The sequence below is a fragment of the Nicotiana sylvestris genome, chromosome 11, assembly GCF_000393655.2.
Source record: "Nicotiana sylvestris chromosome 11, ASM39365v2, whole genome shotgun sequence".
NCBI lineage: Eukaryota > Viridiplantae > Streptophyta > Magnoliopsida > Solanales > Solanaceae > Nicotiana > Nicotiana sylvestris.
Genome location: NC_091067.1, coordinates 1,229,831 through 1,253,491, shown reverse-complemented (window position 1 = coordinate 1,253,491; position 23,661 = coordinate 1,229,831).

Below are 23,661 nucleotides of genomic sequence, written 5' to 3'. Positions count from 1 at the left end.
AATAATCAATTAAATATGTATTTCCACATTTACTTTCTGCCTGATTTAGTTTTGTTAATGTTATCTATGCAAATGCTAAGGAAATAGGTGATTTTAACTCTAACATTGGCTTGCCTAGCGATTACGATGTTAGGCGCCATCACTATCCCGACGGTGGAAATTCCGGGTCATAAAAAGTTGGTATCAGATCTCTAGGTTGCTTAGGTCTCACAATTCACGGACAAGCTTGGTAGAGTCGAGGGATCGGTACAGAGACGTCTGTGCTTATCCCTCAGAGGCTACAAAGCTAGGAACAATTTCACTTCTATTCATCTCGATCGTGCGGTTTGACCTCTCAATGCTAATGGAACTCTCTACTCTGTTCTTTTGCATATGGCGAGAACATGTACCGGTTCATCAGTAGATCAGCAGCCCGAGCCTGTAGTGGAAGCTCCTACGAGGGGCAGAGGACAAGGCCAAGGACATGCTAGAGGCCGAGGCAGGGCTCAGCCTAGAGATTAGGCAGCAGCACCAGCGGTGGAGCCTCAGGTAGAGTTTGATGATGAGGTTCCGGCCCAGACCGTTCTAGCAGGGCCATATCAGGTTCTAGAGGGACTCATAGCTACCCCGGTACTTCAGGATGCTTTGGTCCATCTAGTGGGCCTTATGGAAAGTGTTACTCAGGCTGGCATACATCCTGTAGCACCAGCCGTCTCTTGGGCTGGGGGAGGAGCACAAACTCCTGCTACTAACACTCTAGAGCAGATGGCTTCCCAGTTTCAGACTCTGGCAACTCAGCCAATTGGGATAGTTCCGCCGGGTGTTGTAGCACAAACTAGTGATGGATCAGCTATGTCTTCTAATGCCTTGTGGAGGTTGGACAAGTTCACCAAGCTTTTCACTACTACATATAGTGGTACATCTTTAGAGGATCCCCAGGACTATTTGGTTAGTTGTAACGAGTTTCAACGGAACATGAGGATAGTGGAGACCAATGGGGTCGACTTTGCTGCTTTTTGTCTATCAGGTTTTGCCAAGAAATAGTGGAGGGATTATTGTTTGGCCAGACTAGTTGGGTCACTATTTCTCACTTGGGACCAGTTCTCGCAGTTATTCTTAGATAAGTATCTTCCTATCACTTAAAGAGAGGACTATCGGAGGCAGTTTGAGCACCTTCAGTAGGGTTTTATGACCGTGACTTAGTACGAGACCAAATTTATTGATTTGGATCGTCATGCTCTTTTTATACTTCCCACATAGAGAGAGACAGAGAGGGTCCGGAGGTTTATTATGGGACTTGCTCAGCCTATCAGATTGCATATGGCTAAGGAAATTGAGAGTGAGATTTCTTTCCAAGATGCAACCAATGTGGCCAGGCGAGTTGAGATGGTTTTAGCTCAAGGGAGTGGTCAGGGGTCTAACAAGAGGCCTCGTCACTTCGGTTGATTCAGTGGGACCTCATCGGGGGGTCGAGGTACTTTTGGTAGAGGCCATCCTCCCAGTCCATTTCAATCTACACTTCAGGCATCTCATGGGGCTTCAGGAAGTCATGGTCCTTATGTACCTCCTTCAGGGCAGTCAACTTATAGTGCACCACCAGCTCCTATTAGATCACCTCCTATTTAGAGTTTTTATCACGGTCAGCCAGCCCATCAAGGTCAGTCTTAATTTTCTCAGCCGTAGTATTAGGATGGGTGTTTCTAGTGAGGTGAGTATGGGCATATCTGAAGAACCTGTCTGAGATTAGTGGGTGTTAAGCCACAACATCAGGGTTCTCGTGCCATAGTTTCAGCACCAGCTGCTGCACCGCTTGCTCAGCTAGTCAGATGTAGAGGTATGATAGCCAGAGGTAGGGGTTAGGCTGTTAGAGGTGGAGGTCAGGCCATAATAGGTGGAGACCCCCAGCTAGAGGTCGTCCCAGAGATATAGTTTAGGGTGGTGGTGCCTAGCCCCGATGTTATGCTATTCTAGCCATACATGAGGCTGAGTCATTAGATGCAGTTATTATAGGTACAGCTTCAATTTGCAGTAGAGATGCCTCAGTTCTATTTGATATGGGTTCTACTTATTCATACATGTCATCCTAGTTTTCTCCCTATTTGGTTGTGCCTCGTGATTCTTTGAGTGCTCCGGTGTATGTTTCCATATCTGTGGGGGATTCTATCATTGTGGATCGTGTCTAATGTTCACGTGTGGTTGTCATTGGAGGTCTTGAAAGTAGTGTAGACCTTTTGCTTCTCAATATGGGTGATTTGATGTAATTTGGGGATGTATTGGTTGTCATCTTACCATGCGATATTGGACTGTCACGCCAAGACATTGACCTTATCCTTACCGGGGTTGCCTCAATTGGAGTGGAGAGGGATTCCTGGTCATTCTACCAGCAGGGTCATCTCTTATATGAAGGTTCGGCGTATGATCTAGAAGGGGTATTTGGCTTATTTGGCTTATGTTCATAATTCTAGCGCTGAGGTTCCTTCCATGGATTCTGTACCAGTTGTTTGTGAGTTTCCAAAGATATTTCATGCAGACCTACCGAGATGCCACCCGAAAAGGACATTGACTTTTACATTGATTTGGCTCCGGGCACTCAGCCCATTTCTATTTTGCCATACCGTACGGCGGCGCCAAAGTTGAAAGAATTGAAGGAGCAGTTGCAAGATTTGCTTGATAAGGGCTTTGTTAGACCTAGTGTCTCTCACTGGGGTGCGCCGATGTTGTTTGTTAAGAAGAAAGATGGATCGATGAGGATGTGCATATATTATCAGTAGTTGAACAAGGTCACCATCAAGAACAAGTATCCATTACTAAGGATTGATGATTTATTCGGCCAGCTTCAGGGTGCCAAAGTGTTTTCGAAGATTGATTTGAGATCTGATTACCATCAGTTGAGTATTAAGGCATATGATGTCCCTAAGACAACTTTTTGGACTTGGTATGAGCATTATGAGTTTTTTGAGATGTCATTTGGGTTGACAAATGCCACAATAGTGTTCATAGATTTGATGAACCGAGTGTTCAAGACCTATCTGTATTCCTTTGTGATTGTCTTCATTGACGACATCTTGATATACTCCCGCAGTTGGGAGGAGCATGAGCAGCATCTTCAGACCGTTCTTCAGAGTTTGAGAGACAACTAGTTATATGCTAAGTTTTCGAAGTGCAAGTTTTGGTTGAGTTTAGTTGCTTTCTTGAGTCACCTTGTATCAGCAGAGAGTATTCAGGTGGATCTAAAGAAGATTGAGGCAGTCAAGAACTAGCCCAGACCCACATCAGCTACAGAGATCCGTAGTTTCTTGGGATTGGCAGGCTATTATCGCTGGTTCGTGGAGGGAATTTCATCTATAGCAGCCCCGATGACCAGGTTGATGCAAAAGGGTGCCCCATTCATATGGTCAAACGAGTGTGAGGCGAGCTTTCGGAAGATCAATACTGCTTTGACTATGGCGCTAGTGTTAGTGTCGCCTACAGGTTCAGGATCTTATACTATATATTGTGATGCATCTCGTATTGGACTTGGTATGGTATTAATACAGAATGGCAAGGTTATTGCATATGTTTCGCGGTAGTTGAAGATTCACGAGAAGAATTATCCAAATCATGACTTAGAATTGGTATCCATTGTTCACGCGATAAAGATTTAGAGGCATTATCTGTATGGTGTGTCATGTGAGGTGTTCACGGAACATAAGAGTTTGCAATGTTTATTCAAGCAGAAGGAGCTTAATTTAAGGTAGAGAAGGTGGTTAGAGCTATTGAAAGACTATGATATCACCATCTTGTATCATCACGAGAAGGCCAATGTGGTGGTCGATGCTTTGAGTAGGAAGTCAGCTAGTATGGCAGCTTTGCGTATATTCCAGATGCTGAGAGACCGCTCGCATTAGATTTTTAGGCTTTGGCCAATCATCCCGTGAGGTTGGATGTTTCTGAGCCTAGTCGTGTTTTGACTTTCAAATTCGCTCTGTCTTCTTTGTTTGAGCATATCAGGGAGTGACAGTATGATGAACCCTCATTTGCTTGTCCTTAGGGGAACAGTGTGGCACGGAGATGCCAAACAGGTTACAATGGGAGATGATAGAGTTTTGAGGATGCAAAGATGTGTTTGTATTCCTAATGTAGATGGGCTTCGTGAGTTGATTCTAAAGGAAGCCCACAGTTCCTCATATCTCATTCACCCGGGGCACCACCAAGATGTATCAGGACTTGAGCATTATCGCTGGAGGAGGATAAAGAAGGATATAGTTGCATATGTAGCTCAGTGGTTGAATTTTCAGCAAGTAAAGTATGAGCATCAGAGACCTGGTGGTTTGTTCCAGAGGATTGAGATTCCCGAGTGAAGGTGGAAGCGGGAGTGTATCACTATAGATTTTGTTGTTGGACTCCCACGGAGTCAGAGGAAGTTCGATGCAGTTTGGGTCATTGTGGATAGGCTGACTAAGTCAGCACATTTCATTTCTGTGGTAGTTTCCCATTTTTTGGAGTGGCTGGCAGAGACTTTTATCCAGGAGATCATTCATTTTCATGGTGTGCCTGTGTCTATCATTTTTAATCGAGGTACGCAGTTCACCTCACATTTCTGGAGGGTAGTATAGCATGAGTTGGGTACACAGGTCGAGCTGAGCACAATATTTCACCCTCAGACGGACGGGCAGTCCGAGCGTACAATTCAAATCTTAGAGGATATGCTTTGCGCTTGTGTTAATGAATTCGGAGGCTCTTGGGATCAGTTCCTACTGTTAGCAGAGTTTGCCTACAAGAACAGTTATCAGTAGAGCATCCAGATGGCCCCCTATAAGTCATTATATGGTAGACGGTGTCGATCGCCGATCGGATGGTTTGAGTTGGGAGAGGCTTGGTTATTGGGTATAGATCTAGTACAGGATGCCTTGGATAAGGTTCAAATCATTCAGCATAGGCTTCGTGCAGCTCAGTCTAGGGAAAAGAGATATGTCGGTTGTAAGATCCGTGAGGTTGCATTCATGGTCGGAGAGAGAGTGTTGTTTCGCGTGTCACCCATGAAAGACGTGATGAGATTTGGAAAGAAGGGAAAATTGAGCCCTAGGTTCATTGGGCCTTTTGAGATTTTTCGGAGAGTGGGTGAGGTGTATTATGAGCTCGCATTGCCACCTAGTTTATCAGCAGTTCATCCAGTATTCCATGTGTCCGTGCTCTGGAAGTATCATGGTGATCCATCCCACGTGTTAGATTTTAGCTCTGTCCAGTTGGACAAAGATTTGAGTTATGAGGAGGAGTCGGTGGCTATTCTAGACCGGCAGGTTTGCCAGTTGAGATCAAAGAGTTATCCTTAAGTTCGTGTGCAGTGGAGAGGTCAGCCTATTGAGGTAGCTACCTGGGAGTCCGAGTCTGATATGCGGAGTACATATCCCCATTTTTCCACTGATTTAGGTACTTTTCTATGTCCGTTCAAGGACGAACGATTGTTTTAGAGGTGGAGAATGTAATGACCCAAAAGGTCATCTTGTTATTTAAAAGTTAATTTTGCGTTCTGAGGTCTTAAAAACCTCCTTTTATCTCTCCTCAATTTTCTTGCACAGTCCGTGCGCGATTTCGGAAAGCCTTTATATGAAAATTCAAGAAAATAATAACTTCTGCCTTTAAAAGTTGATTTTAGTTGAGTTCGGTCAATATTTTGGGTAAATGGATCCTAACTCGTTTACGACGGTCCCGGAATGTCCGTAGTAAAATATGGGACGTGTGCGTATGCCCGGAATTGAATTTCGAGGTCCTTAGACCGAGAAATGAATTTTTAAAAGAAATTGATAAGACTGAAAATGCAATAATTCAAAAGATTTGATCTTGTTGGTATCGGGCCCGTATTTTATTTCCGAAGCTCGGTATAGGTCCTTTATGATATTAAATCTTGTCTATGAAATTTGGTGAAGAACGAAGGTTATTTGACGTGATTCGGACATTGAGTTGAGAAAATAGAAGTTTTGAAACTATCTTGAAAATTTCATGTGTTTTGGTGTTGAATTCGTAGTTTTATGTGTTATTTTGATGAGTTGATTGCACAAGCAAGCCCGTCTGATATTTTTAGACTTGTGTGCATGTTTGGTTTGGAGCCCCAAGGGCTCGGGTGAGTTTTGGATAGGCCACAGAGTGTTTTGGACTTAAGGATTTTTGCTGGTGTAACTGTTACCTGTAGCAGGCCTCTAATCTCGCAATTGGGAGATCACGCTTCGTATTTGCGAGCTTGATAATCATGGAAATTGCAAGGTCTTTATGACAATTGCGAACAAGACCTGGGCCAACAATGATCTCATTTGCGAAGACTTCTTAATAATTGCGAAGAAAGGGGGAAGAGTGATCGCAATTGCAATCCTTTTTGTCGCATTTGCAGGGTCCCCTATTCAGAATTGCGAACATTACCTTCGTATTTGCAAAGGCAGCAGAAATGCAAAGAGTTCGCAATTGCAAAACTTTTCCCGCATTTGCGAGCTTCACAATTGTGAAGCTCGGGTGACAAATGTGACATCTGCAGCTATTCAAAACATAACTTAGACGGTATTTTCACCCATTCTTCACATTTTTCAAACCCTAGAACCCTATAGGTGATTCTCCCAAGACCAAATCATCCTCAAAACATTGGTAAGTGATCCTAACCCACTTTCTTTCAATTACCCATCACATTTCATGAATTTCCAACCAAAAATCTAAGATTTTTATGGTAGAAATTGGGGTTTTGGGTCGAATTAGGGATTTTTATAAATTGAAGATTTAGACCTCGATTTGGGGTCGGGTTCCAAAACTAATTGTATATCCGGGATCGGGGGTGAATGGGTAATCGGGTTTTGGTCCGAATTTTGGGTTTGGACCAAGCGGGCCTAGGGTCGGGTTTTTGACTTTTTGAGGAAAATGTTGGAAAACCTATAATCATGCATTGGAATTGATTTCTTTAGCATTTAGTGATGTTATTAAGTTAGTTATGGCTAGATACGAGTGGATTGGTGGTGGAATCGAGAGGTAAAGTGCTGATTGAGCTTTGAAATACTCGTTCGTTTGAGGTAAGTGTTTGGTCTAACTTTGATTTGAGGGATTAGGGATCCCCGATTTGTTTGCTATTTGAAATACCATATGTGTGGCGTATAAGTGTGGTGACGAGTACCTATGCATTGCCAAATTACTTGTTTAGCATGTTCCCTTTCCCCGTTTCCCTATATATTGCCATCCTGTCTTACTTGCTACTTGTTTATTGATGCTTCCATGTCTAATTTCTTCTTGTTAAATACTGCTTCTTTATTAGTGTTGTTAATTGTTCCAATGTTCCATTATATCACACTGTTGGTCTTGTTGTGTAGTATTAACTGTTGAAGTTTCATAATTGTATAGACCTCCCGTTGTTATGATTTGAGGTATAATGTTGTGGAGGGTTTGAACTAAATTATGAAATACGTGTTCTTATTTTGTGATTGGTATTGATATGTTGGGATTGGGTTGCACGCCGCAATAGGAGGAATAAGGGTAAAATGTGATTGTCTGGAGGGAGCGGGTTGCAAGCCGCAACAAGGAGTAATAAGGGTGTACCGGTGGGATCGGATTTCACGCTGCAACAGGAGGAATATGGGTGATATATTGAGGAGTAATAAGGGTGGACAGGTGGAATCGAGTTGCACGCCGCAACAAGGAGTAATAAGGGTGAATGTTCAGATTGTTATTGTTTATATGGTTGGATCGGGAGACGCGCCGCATCAAGTGTTATTTATGTATTCTTTTCTGCTGAGATACATTATTGTGATATTGAGATTCATTATTTTGATGTTGACATTCTCATAAGGATTAGTTATTGCAGAGTATCGGTAGAAAGCATGGGTTCCGTCTTATTTAAAGCAAGTTATTGATATATTTCACGGTGTAATTTCTTTCTGTATTAGTATAAACTATTGCAGGTTATATATATTATTATGCCCCGTCGTAGCCTTGTCACTATTTTGCCGAGGTTGGGCTCGGCACTTACCAGTACATAGGGTCGCTTGTACTGATACTGCACTCTGCACTTCCTGTGTAAATTTTTGAGCTGGTGACTGATCGAGTGGTTGGTTACTGTTACTGCATTTAGGAGACCAAAGGTAGTCCTGCAAGCATTTGCAGGCCCTGGCATCCCCTCCTATCTTTACTTCATTTCCATTTTATTTACTTTCGAGACAGATGTATTTTTCTTCCATACCAGTATTTGTAGTATTCTATAGTAAGTTCGTGAGTTGTGATATCAGTTGTGGGTGGTATTAGTTTTGGAATTGTTAATAGCGTTTAGATAATCAGTTAAATACATACTTCCGCATTTACTTTTCGCTTGATTTAATTTTGTTAATGTTATCTATGAAAATGCTAAGGAAGAAGGTGATTTTAACTCTAATGTTGGCTTGCCTAGCGAGTACGATGTTAGGCGCCATCACGGTCCCGATGGTGGAAATTTCGGATCGTCGCAAGTTTCCATATGCAATCCACCTTTTGACGAAATTTCCTTCCATTTGAATCCTGCACCTTACAGCTACAGGAAGTGGAACTATTACATCCATTTCTACAAGAAGTCGAGCATACAATATCCTTTCCATTTTTGATGTGCACTCATCTGCATACAGGGTTACCCCCATCCCACTCCCAATCCTACTCAAGGAATCAACACTCCAGCAATTCAATGGGAGATTTGGCAAAGTGACCTAAAATGGAATAGTTTTTAGTATTTCATCCTTGAAATTAAAGTGAGGTGTCCAGACTTTAGTGATTATATGTTTATTGCCAATAGTATGAAGTTCATAAAATAGAATCACATCTATATCGTCTATATTAGTGAATTTTATAACAAAATATCCTTCATTATGGTGAAATATCATAGGCTTAGACACAAAGTTTCATTGGCTAGAAACAAACCTTTCCCGAGCTCCGATCGTAGGTATGGAACCTACTACGTAAAAAATTAGAGCATTCCGCCATTTCTCTGTTTCCTTCTCCACTTCATTGTTTGATAATTCCACAATAGTTTCCCCATTTTGCACTATTAGAGGCACAACACTGAGATTCATACCTCTCAATCCAAATTGGTTGTTTCCCACCAGATTTGCCCATGTCTTATTCTCAGGTCCCTTCGCCTGTGGTTCCTCTGGTGCCTTCTGTAGTTCGGTCACATTGTAATTTCCTTGTGCCTGATGGTCCTTCTGAGGTAGATCACCACATGCATGTACGAAAACCACTGATTGAGGAGTTCCTTTGGTCTGATTGTTGCTCATTTGCATAATTCCAGTAATAATTTCACCGGAGAGTGGTGTATTAGGTCCACTCCTCCGATTTGGCAAAGTCAGCCAATCTGATTCCTCTTCGTTCCCTTCACCCTCCTTGCATGTATCTGCTACACCAATCTTTTTGGCAATAGCCTCGATGGCCACTGCTGTCTTGTTGTTTTGATTCTTCGTCGGCCTTCCTCTGGCCATTTCTGATGGCTGAGCACAGTAAGTTTACTAATGTGCAACATAAGAGAATTCGTAAAGAACTTTCTAGTTTTTTAATAGTTACCCATGTGAAATTCTCTTTTATTTTTGCACATCATACTTAAATTAATTATGTCAAATGAATAAAGTATCAATATTGATAAACTTCAGGTTTACACTATGACGTGTGCAATTATCAATAAACTCCAAGTTTATTATGATATGGGTTTTTATATCAATAAGCATCCACTTTATTGTGGTATTATTTTATTTGTGTAGTCCAAACTGGAGAATAAAACGGATAACTTTTCGCATACATATTAACCCGCTACAAGTTGTAGTAATAGAAGATTTAAATCTTTCCTTTATTTATAGTCTCAATATAACCAACCGCTTTCGCAAATACTTTAGAAACTAAATTAAGTTTCTTTGAGACTTGCTACAACACAATGCCTTATTGATAATCAATTTTATTCCTCCAAAATAGAACTAATTGGCTCTTCTAGAGCTCTCAGTTAATTTGGTACTATCACATATTCATCAACATCCATATGGTAAATATCTCTTTTAAAGAGAAAGTTATACCATTATGGTAATGGTCAGAATTTTATACAAGATTTGTTCTTGCATTACTGTTTCCCTTTAATAATCACATTGTCAAAATATTTTGGCGCACAATAGGTATGTGACCAATGACCATTCATGCCATAAGAATGACATTATTTTCTTATTTCTCCTCAAACCTCATTCTAGAGGCGAGTGTGGTATATTCACCACTACTAGCACGTTCATACTTCCAAGAATGAATATGTATTCATAAATCACATGTTGTCACATTCACATAATGAATGGACCATAATAATCTATTGTCACGACCTTAAAATGGACCCGGTCATGATGGCTCCTATTGTGAAACTAGGACAGCTGACACAAACCCCAAAACCAACCAAACAACTATAATAAGTCATTGAAAGACATTAATAAGCTAAAATCCCATCGGGGTTTTAAGGTAGGATAAAACAGTGCGGAAACAAAATACAGCCCGACATCGGGGTGTCACCAGTCATAAGCAACCACAACTCATCTAGAAATATGAAAAGACAACATAGTCTGAAACAAAGCTACTACAAAGCGGAATAAAGATAGGAAGGAGAAGCACTGGGCTGCGAATGCCAAGCAGCTACCTAGTCAACTCCGAAAGCATGCTGGAAGACAAATCAGCACTCGCTAGCATGGCCTGAGACTCTTGGATTTGCACACTGGGTGCAAAGAGTAATGTGAGTACGCCAACTCAGTAAGTAATAAAAGTAAAGGCAGCTGAGCAATAAGAAAACACGTAAACCACAGCATAACGCTACAACAAAATAGTATAAGTCCAGAACAATACAGTAAAGCAGTAAAGCACATGAAAACATCTTAGTTCAAAAAAAACTCTTTAAAATATCTTTCAATAGTTTCGAACGAGTGAAGAAAACAGTGAGAAAAGGATAGGAACGTAAAAATAGCCCCTTGGGCAAAACAAGTACCACAACTGCCCCTCGGGCAAAACATCAACAGACCAGCCCCTCGGGCTACCACACAATCACTCGTATCAGCCCCTCAGGCAATAACATGAAACAACAACAGCCCCTCGGGCAATATCACATCTCACACTAGGTACCCGCGCTCACTGGGGGCGTGCAAACTCCGAAGGGGCTCCTACAGCGCAAGCGCTATAACAAGCCATCTCGTGGCATAAACAAACTGGCCCTCGGCCTCATAACAAGCCACCTCGTGGCGTAACAAATCAGGCCCTCGGCCTCATAATCATGAATCAGTATAATAATGTTGTGGCGTGCAACCCGATCCCATAATATCCTTACAATACAAGCCCTCGGCCTCACTTAGTGAGAAATCTCTCAAGCCACTCGGGAACAGTAAAACATAATGCTCAGCCCAAAATATCATTTAAAATATCAAAACGGAGTAAATATGGCTGAGTTATGAAAACAGTAGAATACAGCATGACTAAGTATAAATATGAAGTCAAAACTGAGAGGAATAGTAGTAAAAATCCCCTAAGGGTCTAAAACAGTTGGCACGGGGCCCAAATATTGCATTCAGCCCAAAACATGTTAATACTTTCCAAAACACAATGATATCAAATAGTTTTCAATCAAATACGCGACTTAACAGTCATACGGGACGGACTAAGTTAAATTCCCCAATGGTGTACAACCCCACGCTCGTCATCAAGCGTGTGTGTTACCTCAAAGTAGCATAACGATGTGAAATCTGGGGTTTCATACCCTCAGGACAGCATTTACAATCATTACTTGCCTCTATCCGGTCCAAACCCTAGCCCGTGATACCTTTGCCTCTTGACTCGGCCTCTGGATGATCCAAATCTAACCAAAAATAGATTTATACCATCAAAATATGCTAATCGAAAAAAGCCCGCTCGAAAATAACCAATTTATATCAAAAAACCTGAAATTGGCCAAACCCGGCCCCCGGGCCCACGTTTCGGATTCCAATAAAAATCCCAAAACTATAATCCATACACTCCCACGAGTTCATACATGTCAAATACATCAAAATCCGACCACAAAAGACCCCTCAAATCAAAGTCTCAAATTCTAAGCCCTAACTCCCCAATTTTAGGCATTAGATTCCTCAAATTTCATGTTTAATTAGGTAGAAATCACAATATGATCGAGAATTAAGTCCATAAATCTTACCTCCAAGTGTTTCCCTTTGATTCCCTCTTCAATTCTTCTCAAAAAGCTCTAAATCACTCAAAAATGGTGGAAGTTAGACCCAAAATTGTGAACAATGGTTATTTAACCATTCTGCCCAGGTGACCCTTTCCTTCTTCGCGAACGCAGTCAAAGTCTCACATTCGCGAAGCACAAAAATCCATTAACCATTTAATCCTTCTTCGCGAACGCGGCCTCCTAACGCGAACGCGAAGCTGAACCATCGCAAACGCGACACACCCAGCGCGAACGCGAAGCACAATGACTAGGACCCCAGCTGCTCCAATTACTCTACGCGAACGTGGGAACCCCATCGCGTTTGCGGTGCACTCAAAACCTCACCCATCTCGAACGCAGGACCAACAATGCAAATTCGAAGGCCAAATATCCAGCTTCACTACTCATCCCTTCGAGAACGTGTGAGCCCTCTCGCAAACGCAAAGGCCAAAAGTCTGCAACAGAAACAACAGAAAATCTGCAGCATTCAAAACAAGGATTTGGTCCGTTTAACCACCCAAAACTCACCCAAGGCCCTCAGAACCCCAACCAAACATGCCAACATATCCCATAACATCATTCAAACTTGTTCCAACCCTCAGAACACTCAAAACAACATCAAACATCAAAATCAACCACGGATTCAAGCCTAAGAATTCCAAAAACTTCCAAATTCTTCTTTCAATCAAAAGGTCTATCAAACCTCGTCCGAATGACCTAAAATTTTGCACACACATCACAAATGACACAACGGACCTACTCAAACTTCCGGAATTCCATTCTGACCCCTATATCAAAATCTCCCATATCAACCGAAAAATGCCAAAATTCTAATTTCGCCAATTCAAGACTAAATCTACTCCGGACCTCCAAAACACATTCCGATCATGTTCCTAAGTCCCAAATCACCTTTTGAAGCTATCCGGATCATAAAAACCAAATTCTAAGATCGTTTACTCAAAATTCAACTTACAGTTGACTTTTCCAACTAAAAGGCGAACTTAAGAGACTAAGTGTCTCATTTCTCTACAAGCCTCTTCGAACCCAAACTAACCAACATGATGCCACATAATATAGATGAACAAGACGTAAAGAAGTAGAAATGGAGGAAAAGGAGAAATAACTCTTGAAATGACCGGCCGGGTCGTTACATCCTCCCCCTCTTAAACAAACATTCGTCCTCGAACGAGTCAAGAACCATACCTGAAGCCTCAAATAAGTGAGGATATCTACTTTGCATATCTCGCTCGATCTCCCTGGTAGCCTTCACCTCTCCACTGCACTTTCACAAAAGCTATATCCTTTAACCTCAACTTTCGAACCAGACGCTCCAAAATAGCTACTGGCTCCACATCATAAGTCAAATCATCATCTAACTGAACCGTGCTAAAATCCAAAACATGAGATGGATTGCCAATATACTTCCGGAGCATACAAACATGAAATACCGAATACACACTCGATACATTGGGTGGCAAAGCAAGCTCATAAGCCACCTCTCCAATCCTTCGAAGTAACTCAAAAGGCCCAATGAACCGAGGACTCAATTTACCCTTCTTCCCAAATCTCATAACACCCTTCATGGGTGAAACCTTCAATAGAACATTCTCACCAACCATGTAGGACACATCACGAACCTTCCTGTCAGTATAACTCTTTTGTCTCGACTGTGCTGTATGGAGCCGCTCCTGGATCACCTTCACCTTGTCTAAAGCATCCTACACCAAGTCTGTACCCAAAAGCCTAGCCTCACCCGACTCAAACCAACCGACCGGAGATCTACACTGTCTCCCATACAAAGCCTCGTATAGAGCCATATGAATACTCGACTGATAACTGTTGTTATAAGCAAACTCTATAAGCGGTAGGAACTGATCCCATGACCCTTCAAAATCAATGACACAAGCGAACAACATGTCCTCTAATATTTGAATAGTGCGCTCAGACTGCCCGTCCGTCTGAGGGTGAAAAGTTGTGCTCAACTCAACCTGAGTACCCAACTCCCTCTGCACGGCTCTCCAAAACTGCAAAGTAAACTAAGTACCTCTACCTGAAATGATGGAAACTGGGACACCATGCAAACGAACAATCTTCCAGATATATATCTCTGCAACTGCTCTAAAGAATAGGTAGTACACACAGGAATGAAGTACGCGGACTTGGTCAGCCAATCCACAATCACCCAAACAGCATTGAACTTCTTCAAAGTCCATGGGAGCCCAACAACAAAGTCCATGGTGATCCGCTCCCACTTCCACTCTAGAATATCCATCTGCTAAAGCAAGCCACCCGGTCTCTGATGCTCATATTTCACCTGCTGACAATTGAGATATCGAGTTACAAATCTCACAATGTCCTTCTTCATTTTCCTCCACCAATAATGTTGTTTCAGATCTTGATACTTCTTCGCGGCACTCAAATGAATTGAATACCGCGAGTTATGGACCTCCCCTAGAATCAACTTCTGAAGCCCATCTAGATTGAGCACAAATATCTGCCCATGCATCCTCAATACCCCATCATCACCAATAGTCACATATCTGGCATCGTCGTGCTGAACTCTATCCTTGAGGACAAGCAAATGAGGATCATCATACTGGTGCTCTCTGATGAGATCAAATAAGGAAGATCGAGAAATCACACAAGCTAATACCCGACTAGGATCTGAAATATCCAACCTCACAAACCGATTAGTCAAGGCCTGAACATCGACTGCAAGAGGTCTCTCCCAATAGGAATATACACCAAACTCCCCATACTCATCGCCTTCCTACTCAAAGCATCGGCCACTATATTGGCCTTCCCCAGATGGTACAAGATAGTAATATCATAGTCTTTAGCAGCTCCAACCATCTCTGCTGCCTCAAATTGAGATCCTTCTACTTGAACAAGTGCTGGAGGCTACGATGATCAGTAAACACTTCACAAGACACACTATGCAAATAATGCCTCCAAATCTTCAATGCGTGAACAATGGCAGCCAACTCCAAATCATGAATATGGTAGTTCTTCTCATGGGGCTTCAACTGACGAGAAGCATAAGCAATAACTCTACCCTCCTGCATCAACACACACCCAATACTAACTCTCGAAGCTCAAAATACACTGTATATGAACCTGAAGCTGATGGCAAAACTAACACTGGAGTTGTGGTCAAGGCAGTCTTGAGCTTCTGAAAGCTTTCCTCACACTCATCCGACCACTTGAATGGAGCACCTTTTTGAGTCAACTTGGTCAAAGGTGATATGATAGATGAAAATCCCTAAACAAACTGACGACAATAACCTCCCAATCCAAGAAAGTTGCAAATCTCTGTGGCTGAGGATAGTCTGGGCCAACTCTAAACTGCCTCTATCTTCTTTGGATCAACCTAAATACCCTCACTAGACACCACGTGCCCCAAGAAAGCCACTAAACTTAGCCAAAACTCACATTTGGAGAACTTTGTATAAAGCTTCTCCTCCCTCAATCTCTACAACACAACTCTCAAATGCTCCGCGTGCTCCTCCTGACTATGCAAATACACTAGAATATCATCAATGAAGACTATGACAAACGAGTCGAGATAAGGCCGAAACACGTTGTTCATCAAATGCATGCATGTTGCTGGGGCATTGATCAGGCCAAAAGACATCACCAAGAAATCATAATGACCATATCGGGTCCTAAAAGCTATCTTAAGAATATCTGAGTCCCTGATCTTCAGTTGGTGATACCCTAAACGAAGATCAATCTTGGAGAATACTCTCGCTCCCTGAAGCTGGTCAAATAAATCATCAATATGAGGCAAAGGATACTTGTTCTTGATTGTTACTTTGTTCAACTGCCTGTAATCAATGCACATCCTCATTGTGTCATCTTTCTTCTTCACAAATAGAACGGGCGCACCCCAAGGCGACACACTAGGCCGAATAAACCCCTTATCAAGGAGTTCCTGAAGATGCTCCTTTAACTCTTTCAACTCCGCTGGTGCCATACAATACGGTGGAATAGAAATGGACTGAGTCCCCAGCACCAGATCAATACCAAAATCAATATCCCTGTCCAATGGCATGCCCGACAAGTCTGCAGGAAACACAATGGGTAAATCCCTCACAAAAAGAATAGAATCAATACTAGGAGTCTCTGCATTGACATCCCTCACAAAGGCTAAGTATGAAAGACAACCTTTCTCAACCATCCGTTGGGCCTTCAAGAATGAAATCACCCTACTGGGGACAAAATCAGTCGAACCCCGCCACTTAATACGTGGCACACCCGACATAGCTAATGTCACTATCTTAGCATGACAGTCTAAATAGCATGACATAGAGATAGCTAATCCATGCCCAATATCACATCAAAGTCCACCATACAAAGCAACAAAAGGTCCACTCGTGTTTCCAGTCCCCCAATAGTCACCACACACGACCAGTACACACTGTCCACAACAATAGTATTGCCCACCAAAGTAGATTCACGAACAGATAAAATAAGAGACTTACGGGGCGTATCCAAATAACGAACAAAATATGATGACACATATGAAAAAGTAGAACCGGGATCAAATAAAATAGAGGCATATTTGTGGCAGACTGATACAATACCTGTAATCACAGCATCTGAAGCAATAGCAATGGGTCTAGCTGGGAGTGCATAGAAACGGGCCTGACCACCACCTGATCGACCTCCCCCTCTAGGGTGACCCCTAGTTAACTGTCCTCCACCCCTAGCTGGCTGGGTGGTGGGTGGTAAAGTAACTGGTGCTGAAGTCGATGGCTGACTCCTTTGTTGAGATGAACCCCCAAGACGACAAGGACATTGCCTCCATATGTGACCCAACTCTCCACACTTATAACAACTCTCTGGTGCTGGAGAAGGGGAGTGAAGGGAATCCTTAGCACCGGGATGACTAGCAGATACACCTGCATAGAAGAGCCCTAAACTGATGGAGCACGGGATGAACTCTAGGCTAGAAGGGCATTGAACGATGAATGACCCTGATGAGAACTGTGAGGACCATGGCCCGACGATGCCCCACAATAACCTGGGCGAGCTGACTGAGCATGTCTGAATGGACAGCCTCTGCCGTGCTGAAACTGACCCCTCGAAGGAGCACCACCAAAACTTCCAGATCCCCGAGGACTCTTGGCCTCCCTCTCATCTCGCTTCTGGCAATGACCTGATTCACTCTCGCTAGAAATGTCAACAACCTCCTCAAAAGTAGCACCAAACACCCTTTCCCTGGTCTTGAGAATCTAAAGCTGATATGTGAGGCCATCAACGAACCTCCTAATCCTCTCTCTATCCGTAGGAACCAACCAAACACTATGACAAGCTAACTCCGAGGACCTCATCTCATACTGTGTCACAGTCATATCTCCCTGACGCAACTGCTTGCGCAGCTCCTTTCTACAAGACAGTGGCACGTACTTCTCCAAAAAGAGAACGAAGAACTACTACCAGGTAAGGGGTGCTGCACTAGTAGGCCTACGCCTCTCATAAGCCTCCCACCAAGTGAAGGCAACTCCAGAAAACTGAAAAGTAGTAAATGCTACCCCACTGGTCTCTACAATACCCGTTGTATGAAGAATCCTCTAACACTTGTTCCAAGAACCCCTGGGCATCCTTACCCTCTATACCACTAAAAGTTAGAGGCTGAAGTCTACCAAACCTCTGTAATCTGTGTTGCTTGTCCTCTAGCATAACAGGAGCTACACAGTCCTGAGCACTTGCAACTGGCTGTGCTGGAGGTGCCCCCGGTGTCTAAAGTCCCTGCACAACCTGCTCAGGTGTGCGAGCGGCAGGAGTATGAGTGCCTCCTTCGGCCTAAGAATTAGTTGCGGCTGTAGTAACTGAGACTGCCTGGGCTAGGCCAGTGCACACTGATAAAATCTATGTCAGGGCCTTCTGAAGGCCTGGAATCACAATAGGCACAGCCGGTGCCTGAGCTGGTGCTGCTGGAGTGTCCACAACTGGGACCGGATCATGAACTAGGGCAGCTGGTGGATTTGCAGGTGCTGTCCTAGCTACTGTGCGGGTTGCACCCATGCCCCTACCACGGCCTCGACTGCATCCACAGCCTCTAGTGGCCTCAGCGGGTGGTACTGGTGGTCATCTATCCTGACCGGTAGTACATGTCCTCACCATCTGTGAGAGAATAGAATAACAGAAGTTTAGTGCTCGAATCAATAGATTTGCACGACAAGAATTCAAGAATATAAAGTTTTCCTAAAGGTTCTGCAGCCTCTCGAGGATAAATACAGGCGTCTCTATACCGATCCGCGAGACTCTACTAAACATGCTCATGACTCATGAGACCTATGTAACCTAGTCTCGGATATCAACTTGTCACGACCCTAAAACGTACTCGATCATGATGGTGCCTATCGTGAAACTAGGCCAACCGACACAAACCCAAAAACCAACCAAACAATTATAATAAGTCATTTAAAGACATTAATAAGCTAAAATCCCATAGTATAAGGAAGGATAAAATAGTGCAGAAACAAAACACAGCCCGACATCGGGGTGCCACCAGTCATGAGCAAGTACAAATCGTCTAGAAATATGAAAAGACAACATAGTCTGAAACAAAGCTACTAGAAAGAGGAATAAAGATAAGAAGGAGAAGCACTGGGCTACAAATTCCAAGCAGCTATCTAGTCAACTCCAAAAGCCTATTGGAAGACAAATAAGCACTTGCTAGCGTGACTCGAGACTCCTGGATCTGCACATAGGGTGCAGGGAAATTAGACCCAAAATCGCGAACAATAGATATTTAAACATTCTGCCCAGGTGACTCTTTCCTTCTTCGCGAACGCGGTCAAAGCCACGCGTTTGTGAAGCACAAAAATCCATTGACCACTTAATCCTTCATCGCGAACACGACCTCCTAACGTGAATGCAAAGCTTCAGCTTCTCAAACCATCACGAACGCAACACACCCAGGGCTAATGCAAAGCACAATGACTAGGACCCCAGCTGCTCCAATTACTCTACGCGAACGTGGGAACCCTATCGCGTTCGTGGTGCACTCAAAACTTCACCCTTCGTGAAAGCGAGGCTAGCATCGCGAACGGGAATGCCAAATTTCTAGCCTCACTACTCATCCCTTCACGAACGCAAGATCCCTCTCGCGAACGCGAAGGCCAAAAGTCTGCAACAAAAACAGCAGAAAATCTGCAACTTTCAAAACAATGATTTGGTCCGTTTAACCATACAAAACTCACCTAAGGCCCTCAGGACCCCCAACCAAACATGCCAACATATCTCATAACATCATTCAAACTTGTAACAACCCTCGGAATGCTCAAAACAATATCAAAACATCAAATCAACCACAGATTCATGCCTAAGAATTCCAAAAACTTCCACATTCCGCTTTCGATCAAAAAGTCTATCAAACCTTGTCCGGAGTGGTAACTCTTGATAAAACCTCGTTACATCAATATGTGCTTTACAAAATCTCATGTCAAATCGATGACAAATATTACTTTCATAAAGTGAAGGATTATTTTGAGAATCTTTGTTGTTCTCATTACCAGAATGATGACGATTATAAATTCGTCTATTTCCATATCCACATCCATTGATACATTCATAGTAATAATTTTGTCTTCTTTTAGACTTATCACATATTGATATCACATTCTCTTAAGGGAATGAGAATAAACAAATTCAATGGGACGGGTTTCCAATTCTTTACCCAGAATCATACATGAATTTGATCATGGCAAGACATAGAAAATTTACCACTTTGGGTGGTTATAATTTCTTTCAAACTCCACAATCAAAATTTATCATTTTTGCTTGTATTTAAAATCAAATTATATAATATCAAGAATTTTAAAAAGAAAAATAAAGTAAAACACTTACCTTACATCCAGAATTTAATCATGAAGAAAATTCATGGAACAATTGATAATTATTACGCTAAATCCTAAAGCTTCTACTTAATTGGTTAGAGTCTCGTGCTGATAACGTCAATAAAAGAAGAAGAAGAAGAAGAAGAAGAAGAAGAAGAAGAAGAAGAAGAAGAAGAAGAAGAAGAAGAAGAAGAATAAGATTGTAGAGAAAAGTAGAGAGATGGATTTTTTATTGATTTGGGATGAATTGTAATGGAATAGGATCCCTCTATTTATAGGAAAAGAGTGACTTAGACACCAAGTAAAATCCTAAAAATCTCTCTAAGATATAGACATTCACCATAAATAAAACTTTATTTATAACAGTTTCTTTCTTTTTTCTTTTTTTGGTTTAACTATCTGTCACGACCCAATTCTCAAACCCGGTCATGATGGCACCTCTCGTGAATAGAAGGCCAGCCAGACCAAAATAGCACACCTCTTTTAAATAGTTAAATATCATAAACAGTTCTAAAGTATGATATAATATCCATAATTTGCGGGATTAACGATAACAACAGTAAAAGCCAACCCGACACAGCCCAAACCGGGGTGTCACAAGTCATTTGCAACTAAGAGAAATACTGATACAATTTACTAATCATTAAACCTTATACAATAGTTCTAAGAACATGAAAATGATAAGATAAGGGAGGCACGGGGGTTGCGGACGCCTCGTGATCTCCGAAACACTGCCTGGACGGGAAGATCAGCACTCAAGAGCGAACTCTGCGATGCTTGAATCTGCACACACGGTGCATGGAGTAATGTGAGTACTCCGACCTAGTGAGTAATAATTATAAATAATGGCTGAAAGCATGAAAACACGTAAAGGCACAAAGTAATTCTATATCAAAGCAGTAAAAATCACGTAAAGCAGTAAATCAGTAAAGAAGTCAAGTGAAATCTCTTTAAATCAGGTAAAACAGAAAATTTAGCAGGTAAATAACAAGTAGAAATCCGCCCCTCGGGCACAGTATCAATCACTCAGAACAGTATCAGCTCATCGGGCTCACTCTTATTACTTAGTGCTCATTCTCAGCTCTCGACCCATATATCTTGCATAATTACAAAAATCAGAATAACTGTTGCGGTGTGCAGCCCGATCCGTACATCGCTGCGGCGTGCAGCCCAATCCATACATTGCTGCGACGTGCAACCTGATCCATATAGATAGTCGACTGCACTCACTGGGGGTGTGCAGACTCCGGAGGGGCTCCTACAGTCCAAGCGCTATATTGTTGCGGCGTGCAGCCCGATCCATAACATATATAATATCCTCACCATTGGGTTCTCAACCCCTCTCAGTCATTAACCTCACAGCCTCTCGGGCACAATAATAGACGATAGGGATCTTAGCCCACAAATTCCTCTCATTTAGGAATAACATGATAAAATCGGGTCGAATCGTTTAAAACAGATAGAAACATGACCGGGGTTATGATTTTTAACAAGTATAGTGAGGAAAATCAGTCAAAATCCCAGAAAGGTTCAAATAGTTGGCACGAAGCCCAAATATGGCAATTAGCCCAAATCATGATGATAACAAATAAGTTTCAGTCAAATACGTGGTAAAATCATCAGTTAGGACGGACCGCTTCTCAATCCCCAGTAGTAAATGACCCCACGCTCATCATCCAGCGCGTGTCTCACCTCAATATAGCACTACGATGTTCAATCCGGGGTTTCAAACCCTCAGGACATCATTTTCAATCATTACTCACCTCGAACCGGCTACAACTCTAGCTTGCGATGCCTTTGTGAACACGACCCAACTGATGCGAACGTGGAGAACAAAACCACTGGACCCCCAAATACTTATATGCGAACGCGAAATACTGCATGCGAATGTGAAGCACAAGATCAAAGCCCTTAGCAAATGCAAGACTTCAAACGCAAACGCGAAGGCTAAACTCAGTCCAACCCAAAATCCTTCTACATGATCGCAATGGACCCTACGCGATCGCGAAGGCTTAAAACCTACAACATCTATTCAGCCAATTTTGCAACTTCTCAAAGCCAAAAATGGTCCGATTGACCATCTGAAACTCACCCGAGGCCCTCGGGACCTCAACCAAAAACACCAACACATCCTAAAACATCATTCAAACTTTCTCCAATCATCAAAATACCGCAAACAATATCAAATTACCCAAAATTCATCGGATTCAAGCCTAAGTTTTCTAAAACTTCCGAAATACGCTTTCGATCAAAAACCTAACCAAAACATGTCTGAATGACCTGAAATTATGCACACACATCACAAATGACATAAAGAAGATATAGCAACTCTCGGATTTCCATTCTGACCCTTCGATCAAAACCACGCCTAACAATCAGAAATCGCCAAAATACTAACTTCGCCAATTCAAGCCTAATTCTACACCGGACCTCCAAACCCAATACCGATCACACTCCTAAGCCATAAATCACCTCCCAAAGCTAACCAAACTATCGGAACTCTCATCTGAACCCTCTAATATACAAGTCAATATCAAGTTGACTTTTTCGACTTGAACCTTCTCAAAAGAGACTAAGTGTCTCATTACTTACCAAATCCACTCCGAACGCAACCTACTCAACTCAATCATATAAAATACGGATAACGAAGCATAATAAAGCAGAAATGGGGAAAACGGAGTGGTAACTCATGAGACGACTGGTCGGGTCGTCACACTATCATGTGTCTGTTACTCACTAGTTGACTTTAACAATATGTCATAGTCAAACCTAATTAACTCCAATTTTTTACTTATGATTTTATTAGAGATAAGATATGTGTTTGATTTATATACCGGGTTCAAATTATTCACTTCGGAATTACATCCTATTTATTTTGCAAATATATCTTATATATTTTCCCTTAAGATAAATTTATATAAGATGTTTCTTGTATAAGAAATAAAACATGTGTTGTTTTTTAAATCCACATATGGTTTGGAACCTTTTCAAGATAACACTAGGCATTTTTACTTTTACTTTATCAGCCTTTGACCTGAGGCGGATCCACTTGCGACTGACGGATTCGCGTAAACACAGTAACTTTTGTTAGAAATATTTATATATGTTTGAATGTAAACTCAGTTACTATTGAAAATTTACTCGAGGTCGTTATAGAAACCACACACATTAGACACCTTTAGATCCTTTAGAAGATAAGCAGAACCTATGTGCCTAATCTAAGCTACACTACCAGTAGGCAGATGTACTTTTTCCCTTATATCATTAAAGATTGCCTTAGCATTAGTCAGCAGATTGTATCTATTTACATGTGACTTGAGGCTCCTGAATCTACAATACATGTAATCAGAATTTCAATAACATCACCACAGGATGGCATACCTGATGCCATAGCTGATCAACTATATTTAGTTTGCTTTCTTAGAAGTTGCGAAATCTGACTGTGTTGTTCTTGAGTAAATTGAGGGATGTCTGGTTGGAAGATCTGACTTAAAATCAGGTGGATAACCATTTTGTATGTATCAGGTTTCTCTAGTGTGCCCTTTAAAGTTGCAATAGTCACAATGCAGACTATTCTTTCTAGACCTATAGTTAGAGCCCGAATGGTTATTTCCACTAGAAAAGTTGTAGCCTAAACTTGCATTATCTTTGTTG